Source organism: Podarcis cretensis (genome assembly GCF_951804945.1).
Source record: "Podarcis cretensis genome assembly, chromosome: 11".
Taxonomy (NCBI): Eukaryota; Metazoa; Chordata; class Lepidosauria; order Squamata; family Lacertidae; genus Podarcis; species Podarcis cretensis.
Window position 1 is genome coordinate 66,434,175 of NC_137180.1, and position 12,398 is coordinate 66,446,572.

Consider the following 12,398-nt stretch of genomic DNA (forward strand, 5'->3'; position numbering starts at 1 on the left):
CTGTGTTGCTGCAGATGCACCAGGGCGTTTCTCTTCTCTTTGCTCCTCCCAGCGGTCATTCCTCCTCTGGTCACTGCTGCATCTGACTGTCTCCAGGTACTGCGGTCATCACTCCAGCCTTCACGTCACCTCTGCATGCTTCTTGTAATGCGGAGTTGTTCTGCCAAGGGGCCTGGTTCCCCCTAGGGAAGGATCCTTGGCAATCCTGCCACCTTCCATTCTGTGTACATGACCAAGCCAGCATAGACAGGTTATCTTCCATGAACACGGTTTGAACAATGAGTCTGTAAGTGACTGTGGAGGCCAATTCTGGATCCACACGTCCTTCCACAGTGGGGACATAGGTTTCCAGGTAGGAGTTGATCACGGTGAGGGTTTGCCAAACACGCCTTCCTCTTAGCACGTTTCTCCCTCGTGTCCTGAGTTCAAGTGTTTTCAAAGCCCATGACACCTTTAGTAAAGGCTGTTCTCCAATTGGAGCCTAGGGCTTGCTGATCAGAAGGTCGGTGGTTCGAATCCCTGCAATGATGGGGTGAGCTCCCGTTGCTCAGTCCCTGCTCCTGCCCACCTAGCAGTTCAAAAGCACGTCAAAGAGCAAGTAGATAAATAGGTACCGCTCTGGCGGGAAGGTAAACGGCGTTTCTGTGCACTGCTCTGGTTTGCCAGAAGCGGCTTAGTCATGCTGGCCACATGACTGTATGCCGGCTCCCTTGGCCAGTAAAGTGAGAGGAGCAAGCAACCCCAGAGTCGTCTGCAACTGGACCTAAAGGTCAGGGGTCCCTTTACCTTTATACTACATTGTTTTAGATTTGCCTTGAGACAGTCTTTAAACCTCTTTTGTTGACCACCAGCATTACACTTCTTAAATTTGGAATAGAGTAGCTGCTTTGGAAGACGATAATCAGGCATCCGAACAACATGACCAGTCCCAAGAAGTTGATGTTGAAGAATCATTGCTTCCACACTGGTGATCTGAAGAAGACGACATCACGGAGACATACACGCTGGGAATGTGGGCTTGGGAGAGAACATATTTGCCAGAAGCTCTGCCCTGCCGTTTGATGCCCCAAATCTCCCTGATACGGAGCATGTGGAAGGTGCTGAGGCATCGCTCCTGAGGGTTGTAAGTTGCCCAGACTCACGTCCACAAAGCAGCAGGCTGTATGGTCGACCTTCACCTTGGTCTTGGTCACCAGCATCACATTCTCCCATACCTTTACGGAGAGGCGAGCCGTTGCTGTGGCTGCATTGCCAATAAGCTTGTCCAGCTCAGCATCGATGGAGAGGTTGCTGGTCATGGTGGAGCCCAGGGAGACAAAGCAGCGGGGGGGGGGGGGGCACCCGGGGTCCCAGCAGCGCCTCCTGGTCCCGCCTGTCTAGGTTGAGAGTGCCGCCTACTGGCCAGTGATGGAAATGCAGCTTCCTTGCCATCAGCACATACGGTACTTTTCTTTTCTTAGTTTTTATTAAAGTTTTTTGGTGTTGCTCTTATACCCAAACGAGACATGAAGGCTGGCAACATCAATCCTGCTGCGTGGGAATCCCTTTCAGACAACTGAGGAGGAATGACCGCTGGAAGGAGCACAGAGAGAAGAAACGCTCTGGTGCATTTGCAACCAGACGCCTTCACCTGCCCCAGATGAAACAAAACATGTCTCTCCTGTATTGGTCTCTGGAGCCACAGAAGGCACTGTAAACGTCACCCCCAAAGGCACACTCCTCCACTGCCTTCTGAGACAGACAGGTGCCAATAACCAGATGGCAGGCGACGGCCATTATCTTGCAAAAGAACTTGTCTGATTAGCTCAACAACAGAATCCTGCATTAGTTTTTTAACCTTTGCTGGATCCAGGACCACCATATTTAGAAGGCGCTCAGGACACCATGCAGGGAAGCATGATGGAGTCAAGACAGTGCGCTGCTGGTCAGCAGCCACAGAGGTGGTGGGCCCTTGGAGGTTTTTAAGCGGAGGTCGGGTGCACACCTGTGCTTTAATTGAGACTCCAGCATTACAGGGGGCTGGACTAGATGACCCTTGAGTCCCCTCCAACTCTACAATTCTATGAAATATCTATGAAAATAATCCTGGAAATGGGTTCTGTTCAAATTTCACCCTAGGCGGATTGTTCCAGCTTTGCAGCTCTGCTTGGAACAACCCTCATGCACGAAGCTTTGTTTTTGTGAGGAGTGGGCAATCATTTACCCCCCCCCGCCCCTTTGGAAAGAGCCAATGCTCCCGGCTGAGGCATCCTGCTTGCTGCCTTTGTCTGCTGTGAGGGGCCACACGTGCCAAACAGAGTCAGATAACTGAGCTGCTCCAGAGACGTCCCATCAGCCAGGAATTCCCTCTGTGGCCAAAGTCAACTGCATCTTGATAACTTATGAATAGATGTTCTTGTCTGAAGAAATTCCAACATCCTTATGTAAACGTCTGTCCTCAGGCCAAGAAAACCATCTTGGTCTGGTTGCAGGTGACTTCAGACATTGGACAGCCTGATGGGGGGAGGGGGAGAAGAGCTCCACCCAGCATTGGAGGAAACAGGACAGAGGGAGGCCGATTCACATGAGGCGACGGGGGCCCTGGAACCTTCCAAGTGAATCACTAATATCCTGAGCAGCCGTACGGGTGCAAGCATGATGTGCGGACTCTTGAACACAAATATTATCATTTTATATCTATTTATATCCTGCCTTTCCGATTTGATTTATTATATTTCTATGCCTCTTTTCATTTAAATGTATCCCAAAGCAGCTTACAAACACTAAATCACAATAATGATAGAGCATAATAAAGCATCACGAATATAGCATAAATCATATAGAATAATAAGTAATCAGTGAAACAATCACAATCTATAAAACGCTGTTAACAAAGAACAGCTAAAACATAAACTAAACAGCACAATTAAAGCAAAAGACACATTATATGATTAAAAAATCAATACAGTATTTATAATCTATCTTCTTTGGCGATCCCTCATAGCCGAGCAAGATTGTCTTCCATAAACACAGTTTGAACAATGAGTCCGTAAGTGACTGTGGAGGCCAATTCTAGATCCACACGTCCTTCCACAGTGGGGACATTGGTTTCCAGGCGGGAGTTGATCACGGTGTGGATTTGCCAAGCGTGCCTTCCTCTTGGCATATTTCTCCCTTGCGTCCTGAGTTCGAGTGTCTTCAAAGCCCAGGACACCTTTGGTAAAGGCTGTTCTCCAACTGGAGCACTTGCAGGCAAGTGTTTCCCAATTGCTGGTGTTCATACTACATTTTTAAACATTTGCCTTGAGACAGTCTTTAAATTTCTTTTGTTGACCACCAGCATTACACTTCACATTTTTAAGTGCGGAATAGAGTAGTTGCTTTGGAAGGCAATACAGTGGTACCTCGGGATACATATGCTTCAGGTTACAGACACTTCAGGTTACAGACTCCGCTAACCCAGAAATAGTACCTTGGGTTAAGAACTTTGCTTCAGGATGAGAACAGAAATTGTGTGGCAGCGGCGCGGTGGCAGCAAGAGGCCCCATTAGCTAAAGTGGTACCTCAGGTTAAGAACAGTTTCAGGTTAAGAACAGACCTCCAGAACGAATTAAGTTCTTAACCTGAGGTACCATTCTAATCTGGCATCCAAACAACATGACCAGTCCAACGAAGTTGATGCTGAAGAATCATTGCTTCAACAATGGTGATCTTTGCTTCTTCTAGTACACTAATATTAGTTTGCCTGTCTTCCCAAGTGATGTGTAAAATTTTTCGGAGACACTGTTGATGGAATCTTTTGAGGAGTTGGAGATGGCGTTTATAAGTGGTCCACGTTTCAGACGCATACAGTAAGGCTGGTAGTACAATAGCTTTGTAAACAAGCATTTTGGTTTTCCTGCGAATGTCTCGGTCCTCAAACACTCTGCCCTTCAATCAGGAGAAAGCCGCACTCGTAGAGCTCAGGCGATGCTGGATTAAAACAATATTAACAACATGAAATCAGCTATGATTAAATGGGCACAAGACATTGGTCATGATATTATGTTCGCAGACTGGGAGCAGTTATGGACCACCGGTGTTAAATTTACGGCATGTAATGCCTTAAAAGAAAACTTAATGAAAATGATTTATAGGTGGTACATGACCCCAGTCAAGCTTGCCAAAATTTATCATTTGCCCAATAGTAATTGCTGGAAGTGTAATGAGACTGAAGGTACTTTCTACCACCTTTGGTGGACCTGCCCGAGGATTAAAGCCTTTTGGGAAATGATCTATAATGAAATTAAGAAAGTCCTAAAGTGGACTTTTCCTAAGAAACCTGAGGCTTTTCTTCTGGGTATGGTTGGCCAATTGGTGCCAAGGAAGGATAGGACGTTTTTTATGTATGCTACCACAGCAGCAAGAATTCTTCTCGCAAAGTATTGGAAGACACAAGAACTACCTACTCTGGAAGAATGGCAGACGAAGGTGATTGAATATATGGGACTGGCAGAGATGACCGGCAGAATTCGTGACCAGGGGAAAGAGACAGTGGAAGAAGGTTGGAAGAAATTCAAGATATATCTTAAAAAGTATTGCAAAATTGAGGAGTGCTAGATGTCAGGGAATAAGAAATAGAGAATTGCAGCTGTAACTAATAAGTTAAAGAAAAAGGAATGCAATGAAAGTGAATTAAATAATTAATTATTGGATAATTGCTAAAAAAAATTGTTAAGAATTAAGGATGCAGTAAAAGGGAGGTATGGGGAAGTCGGAAACAAGGGGTATGAAAACAGGATTATGAAATTATACATGTTGTATATGTTTTTGTTTGTGTATGTGAATGTGCTGTTTGTTTTTATTTCTGTTGGAAAACCAATAAAAATTATTTTTTTTAAAAAAACAATATTAACAACCTTAACAATACAGCAATAAAAAATATAAACTGAGCACTGTTAAGTTCATTTTTATAAATACCATATTTATTTTTGTGTCTTATCTTACTTTGTGCACTTGTAATTATGTATTTTATTATCTGTCAGGGGTTCAGGAGCAGAAGCACAGGGAAGAGGGGAGATGGAGAGCGAAGGGGAAGAATCTGAGGGCAGCGTAGGAGAAGATGACAGTGGCCCGAGAGATTCCATGAGCCTCTCCAGCGAATCGGAAGATTCACAGAAGGGGGCGCCAGTGGCCAGGGCAAGGGGATTCCCAAGGGGGACACTCCAGGAGCAAGGGGCCAGCAGGGACTCCCAGAGTAGCAGTTGGAAATCAGGACCAGCTTCCCCACCAGAGCATAGTGGGGGGGGGGGAGAGTCCCAGGTATCGAGGGCAGAGGATTCCACACCAGGGAGTGAAGATAAGTCAGGGCTGGCCATGCCTCCATCGGAGAGCCAGACAACGGAGGGGAGGTCAGATCCGGGCAGTATCCCGGAAGAGGGAAGCAGTGACAGAAGCAGTGTGACGGTCAGGAGGAAGGTCACTGGGTTGGCGCGAGAGGCAAGTTCAAATGTACAGGAGCGTGGGACAGCAGAGAATGAGGATTGGGAACCGGGTCCTAAAGCCCGCCGGAGACAGGGGGAGGAGTCAGCCGACTCAGCGTCGGAAGAGTCCAGAAAGGGGAAAGCCCCGGCGGGCAGGAGGACCCAGAGGAGGAGAGAGCAGCGTAAAAGGTGGAGCAGGGCTAGGAACTTAAACTGGTGTCAGAGGGGAGGAGATTCAGACGGGACTTCGCCGGTCTAGGGTTTAAGACGTAGGGCTGCGCGCTGCGGCTTTGGAATGGAAGTTGAACTTCAATAAAGAATTTTGTACATAACGACGATCGGGCGTTGGTCCTCTGTGAGCTGGGACCTAGGGGCAGCTCTGACATTATCTTTCAATAAAGTTTCTTTTAAGTTCACACACACACTCTTCCCACCCCCATGACTCATAACCCTTCGCTCATTAAAATACACCCCAACCCCTAATGCCCATGGCAGCAACTCGCTCCTGAGGGCTCCTTGGGCTGGAGGTGGGGCAGCAGAGGGGAGACCAACCAGCTACTGACAGCAAACAGCGTCTCTCTGCACCTGCAGTTCTTCCTCCTCGGAAAGAGCTCCCTTGGGGAGGCTCCTAGGGCTGGAGGGTGAAGAAAGCAAGTGCTCTCTGGCCAGCACAGAGTCTCTCTGCCCTCACCCCCACAGGGACCCCGGATGGCTTGCAGATAAAATAGAAACTGCTAAAAACGTAGGGGGAAAGCTGCAATTAAAAAGCAATCAAGTGCCAATAGAAGTAAAACCATATACAGAGTGGTCTATTAAAAATACAGATAATTATGTTAGGGTGTGAAACCTAAGATGCTGGCAAGTTAGCAATGTCATGTGACTTTAAGTAGTCAAGCTTGTTAAGTTGTTAAGTTGCTCAGTATATAAAGAGTGTTTGTTTTCTCTGCCTGTGGGGGCGTGAAGCAAAAATGTCTGAAAGTTCCGGAGGTGTTTCTGTTATCTTTCTGCAATAAACCTGTCTTTGGAAAGACAGGCTTCCCTGTGTCGTTATTTCTTTGCTGCTGAGACTCTGAAGCTTGTACTGCAACAAGAATCTCTGCACTGAACTTAATTAATGCTCTGCAAAGAGAACTGTTGCTGGTTGCGCAGCAGAAGCGTTTACTGGACCAGTACACAGACTCTCTTAGGTTATGGATCCTTCTACGTTTCTACAGCTGTATTGTGTGCAGAGAAAGTGAAAGCAGCTTTCGGATGAGAGAAGACCGGCTTGGTCGTAAATCCAGCTCTTAAAGGAACTGAGAGGCTGCAGAAAGTTGAGAGAGCTGCGTAAGTGAAGATTTACAGCTTCATAAGCTGCAAAAGGCTAGCTTAACCTCCCGTTGTGTTTTTGTTTTGTTAATAAAAACAGAGGACGGTGGTAGGTTGCTAGTGAAGAGACGGAGGGAAAAAAGTTTAAAAGGCTTCAGAGGAGGCTGGAGGCGTCTGAAAAGTGAGTAAAACAAATCCCAAGGGAAGCAAGGGCACACAGAGGGAGTAGCAGCCGACCCCAAGAATGGCAGTGGAAAATTTCCAGGTTCCCTTTACAAAGTTGAATTACGTGCTAATTACGTGCAGTGGTCTAAGAGGGCTCAAGTCTGGTTGGTAGCCAAAGAAGTGTGGGCTGACTATGTCCAGAGGCGAAAGCCATTTGTGGCTGTTGCAGCAGATGCCACAGCAGAGCAACAGGCTTCTGCACATGCTCAGAACAGGGAACATGATAAAATGGACACTAAAGCTAGATGCATGTTGATGGTATCGATAGACGATTCCCAATTACCTCATGTGGAAAATTTAAGGTCTGCATTTAAATTTGGGAAGCTCTTAGGCGAATTCACCATAGAGCCACGCCTGGAGAGAAGGTGAACATTATACGTGCTTTGTATGAGTTGAAACTGAAGCCAGGGGATAGTGTGGTTGAACACACGTCACAGATGACTGAGTATTTCAACCGACTGTCATCTCTAGGTGTGAATTTTCCTGAAAATATTAGTTTATACTCTGCTTAGCAGTCTGCATGCAGGGTTTGAAAACTTAGTACTAACTTTACAAGTTTTGCCAGAGGACCAGCTGAATATGAATTATGTGACTGGTAGATTGTGTGAGCAAGAATATCAACATCATCGAAAACGTATTGATAATTCAAATACCCCAACGGTTGGATGTTCAGATAATTCCCAGCGTGGGGGAACTAGCAGGCAGAGCTGTAAGGAAGCCTCACAAGTGTCTGCTATGGCCAGCAAGTCATGTTTTCGATGTGGCAGCAGGTTTCATTTGATAGCAAAGTGTCCAGAAAAGCAACAGGAATTTCAACAGTCCAAGGTCAGTTTCCAGAGCTACAGGGGAAGACGAAGTGAGAGCTACAAGAATCAACGATCCAGAGGGGGAGCAGGTGCTGATAAGGGACTATCTGCAATGGCAGCACAACAGAGTCCTAAAAGGAGCCAACAAACCTTGAAGTGGATAATTGACAGTGGAGCAAGTCACAGTTTAGTTCCAGCGACATCTAGTGGCAGCTTGATGAACTGCAAGACATTGCCAGTTGCAAAACCTGTGACTATAGCAGACAATAGTAAACGAGAAATGAACCTTAAAGGCACAATTTATGTTAATTGTTTGCAAACTAACCTTCCTGTTTTCGTTCTTCCAGGAATGAAGAATGGACTTTTGAGTGTGTCATGCCTGGTAAAAAGTGGTTTTAAGGTTGAGTTTGAAAATGATGTGTGCACCATTTCGAAACAGGGGAAGGAGCTAGTTAAAATTCCCTGTGAGGATGGGCTTTTTGTTTTGGATGAAGAGCAGTTAGCAGCAGGTAGATGTTCAACAGGTGAAGCGCAAGCTAAGTGTGTAAATAAGGCTCCTCATACAGGTTGTGCACATCTACTACACAGAAGGTTAGCTCATATATGCCAGATTTAGCTGAGGAGTGTAACATTAAACCCTGTCCAAATTTTCTGGATTGTTGTGCTTGTAAACATGCTAAGGTTAAGACATGTAACTATCCTAGATCTGATAGAGTAAGCAAGAAACCCTTTGAACTTGTGCACACAGACGTGTGTGGCCCTATGCCAGTCAAATCGCTTGGAGGTGCAAGATTTATGCAAATTTTGGTGGATGATTTTTCAAGGGCTAGTTGGGTTTTCTTTCTGAAAGAAAAATCACAAGCAGCTTCCATCCTGATGGATTGGATTGAAGAAGTCGAATGTAAATTTGACACCAGGGTGCGTAAAATACAATCAGATCGTGGTGGGGAATATGTGAACCACACGCTGGAGACGTGGTTAAAAAGGAAAGATATAGTTCATAGACTTACCAATCCCTATTCACCACAGGAGAATGCAGTTGCCGAAAGAAAATTTCGAACATTACAGGAAGCCATTGCTGCTTTGCTGTTTGATTCTGGACTTCCACAGCGGTTTTGGGCTGAGGCTGCACTGTATGCGAATTATACTTTTAACAGAGTGTACAATAGCACAGTAGGCAACACTCCTTACTTCATGCTATTTGGGAAAAAACCAAAAATTGATCATCTAAGAGTTTTTGGATGTTGTGCTTATGTGCTGGTGTCTAGGGCACAACGTAGGAAAGGCGATCCTAGATCTAAAGAAATGTTTTTCTGTGGTTATCAAGCCAACACAAAAGGTTGGAGATTTGTGAATGTAGAAGGCAATCAAACAAAAATCACAATCAGCAGAAGTGCGGAATTTTGTGAACAGGATGGTTGGAATAAAATTCATGGAAATCCTGACATACTATTTGATGTGGTGAACAGTAACAATGAAACTCAGGCCCCAGGGCAGGTATTAGTTCTAGAACAGGCTGAGGAATTTGAGTCTGAGGACGAGGGTGAGAAATCGTCTAGTTCACCCAAGTCTGTAAAGTCAGAATCTTCTAGCTCTAAAAGTTCACCCGTACAGCAAGAGAGACGTGTAAAGTCAGAATCAGAAAGTTCTTCAACTACTAGTGACAAACAGGTGACGACTAGTGATTCTGGGTCAGAGGGGGAAACTGAAGGAACATCACAGGAACTGTTAAGGCGTTCCAAGCATGCCAATAAAGGTAAACCTCCTGAAAGGTACCAAGCTATTAGTGTTTGGGCTGGTTTGGCAAACTGCGAACCTGAAAGTTTTGAGGAGGTTGAGCAATTACCCCAGGAGGAGGCCAGTAGGTGGCGTGAGGCCATGCAAAAAGAGTTGAATTCTGTGTAAGAACTGGGTGTGTTTTCCATCACCAAACTGCCAGAAGGTACCAAGGCAGTAAGTTGTAGGTGGGTGTACAGGATAAAGACAACAGCGATGAGGAAACCAGAGTACAAAGCAAGGCTTGTAGCTCGAGGTTTTACGCAAAGAAAGGGGTTACATTATTCCGAAGTCTATGCACCCACTTCAAGGAGTGAAACCCTTCGGGCACTATTAGCAGTTGCTGTTCAGAAAGGGTTCAAAGTGAATCAATTTGATGTCTCTACAGCTTATCTTCATTCAGACTTGGCTGAAGAGCTCTATATGGAGCTACCGCCAGGATTGAAAGTTGGTAAATCAAATCAGGTATGGAAACTACATAAATCTATTTATGGACTCAAGCAATCTGCTCATAATTGGAATGAGTGTTTGAATGACGTTTTGGTAGGCATTGGTTTTAGCAGGAGCAAGGCTGACAATTGCTTATATTTCAGAGGTTCAGGAGATGCTCAAGAATCTTTGCTTGTTTATGTAGATGACCTGATTTATACTTCAAAGACACAAGAACAAGTAAAAAAACTAGCCAAAGAGTTAAATAAACGCTTCAAAGTTAAGAATCTTGGTGATGTAAAGGTCTATCTTGGTGTTCAGATAGATAGGACCAAAAATGGCAGTTTTCTACTGAATCAAAAAGGCAAGATATTGCAAATGTTGAAAAAGTTTGGCATGACGGAGTGTGCAGGTGTTAGAACACTTTGCTGCTGAGACTCTGAAGCTTGTACTGCAACAAGAATCTCTGCACTGGACTTAATTAATGCTCTGCAAAGAGAACTGTTGCTGGTTGCGCAGCAGAAGCGTTTACTGGACCAGTACACAGACTCTCTTAAATTACAATAAAAAACATCAGCTCACTATAAAAGCATAAATATTAAAAACAACTCAAAAGCCCAAAGGAGAAGGAGGAGGAGGCAGTCAGTCCACTCCCTTCGCCTCAGGAGGCTGTGCCAGGCAGGGTCCCAGAAGGAAAAGCAGCAAGGAAATTAGGAGAGGAGGTTTGTGTCCTACGTGACTAATTGCTGCCTCATTACTTCATTAAGCCTTGGGGGTCTGCTGGGCAGTCTCTGGCTGGAGGGGCAGCAGAGGCTCCTGCTCCGGGCAGAGGGAGAACTTCCCCACGGCAGATGCTCACAAGGGGGACTTGCTGCCTTCGGGCTCCCAACTCCAAACGGGGGGCATGAACTGGGTTGCCCGGGCCACCCTTGGCAGAGCCTCCTGCCCTGGGCTGGACCCCCAGGCCCCCACCCCCAGGCCCCCAGGCCCCCAAGGCGGGCAAATCCCTGGCCTCTGAGCAGGTGCTTTTCCAGAGCAGCAGCACCATCTGCTCTTTCGGGTGCATTAGACTCCGATATAGGAATTCTATGGTCTTAATATATAAAACATAAATGTTCATAAATGTACAAGGCAAACATGTACATACATAAGTATATAAACCACGTGTCTGAAATAGTATAGGAGAACAATCCTGAAGCCATTTTGACTCCCAAACGGACCTCAAATATTTCTCTGCAAGGAGGAAGGAAAAGGGGAAAGCTTTCCTATGATCTGTGGACTGTAGGGGCTGCTTACACCTCCCTGTAAATACAGCCTGGCAAGTATCTGTTAAGCTGAGCACACTCTCAATATGAGTAAGAGATTCAGGAACTAAGGATTTACCACATCGAAGGAATGGCCAGGCTACCCAGAAAAGGCAATCAGATAAGGCCTTCTCAGGTATCCTGGCAGACAGGAGAGAAGCAACACTCTCAAATTTCTGCTGGGGACAACCTCCTACTGTGATGTATGTATGGTGTTTTGGGGGTGGTCTTGAGCTACAGGGTGGGCAATCTCAAAAGTCTATACATAAGAGCTTGCACACCAATGTTCTGGGTTCCTCTCCTCCCTCCTGCGTGGGGGGAGTGGGGCTCCACCCAGCCAGGCGCATGGGCATAGCATTGCATTGGACTAGATGATGCTCGGGATTCCTTCCCCCTCTACAATTCTAGAATTCTGCTCTAGAAGTCCTCCACTTCTCCTCTCCCAACCCAAGTCCCTCGCTCAGCCCTCACTGGGCCTCCTGCCACTTGGTGAGTCCAAGGGAGACTTTGGATCAAAGCCAGCCACGGGCTTCATGATTCCTACAATCTCAGCCTGCACCTTCTGTTCCTCCTAGATCAGCTAGCCAGGGGTGATGGGAATTGTAGTTCAACAACATCTGGGGGCCCACAGGTTGAGAAAGGCTGAGCTAGAGGCAAAGGGCGGCAGCAGCAGGAGATTGAGTTGAGATTCTGCATTGCAGGGGGTTGGACTAGATGGCCTCTTGGGTCCCTTCCAAATCTATGATTCTGTGAGAAGGAGGAGGGAGCAGCTGCCAGGGGATGCAAAGGATCCGTTTTGCAGATTCAGCACTCTCTGTGCTTCAAACCACCCTCCCTCTCAGGGGTAGGACCTGAAAAATACCAGAGCACCACCGAGCAGTCAGTGGAAATCTGCTTCAGCAGAATGCGCAGGAGTGCGTGGGCTCCAGGTTAGCTGTGATGCATCAACACCACCCACCAGGCCAGATGTTTCCTGGAGTTTCTGGAACATTCTTCTCCGGGGGTTTTGGGCCAACCTGCGGGAGCCCCTTCCGCTTCTCAATATCTGTGCCAGGAAAAATATCAGGGACTGGGAGATGGGGGGGGGGGGGAGGAAGAGGGGCTGGAGC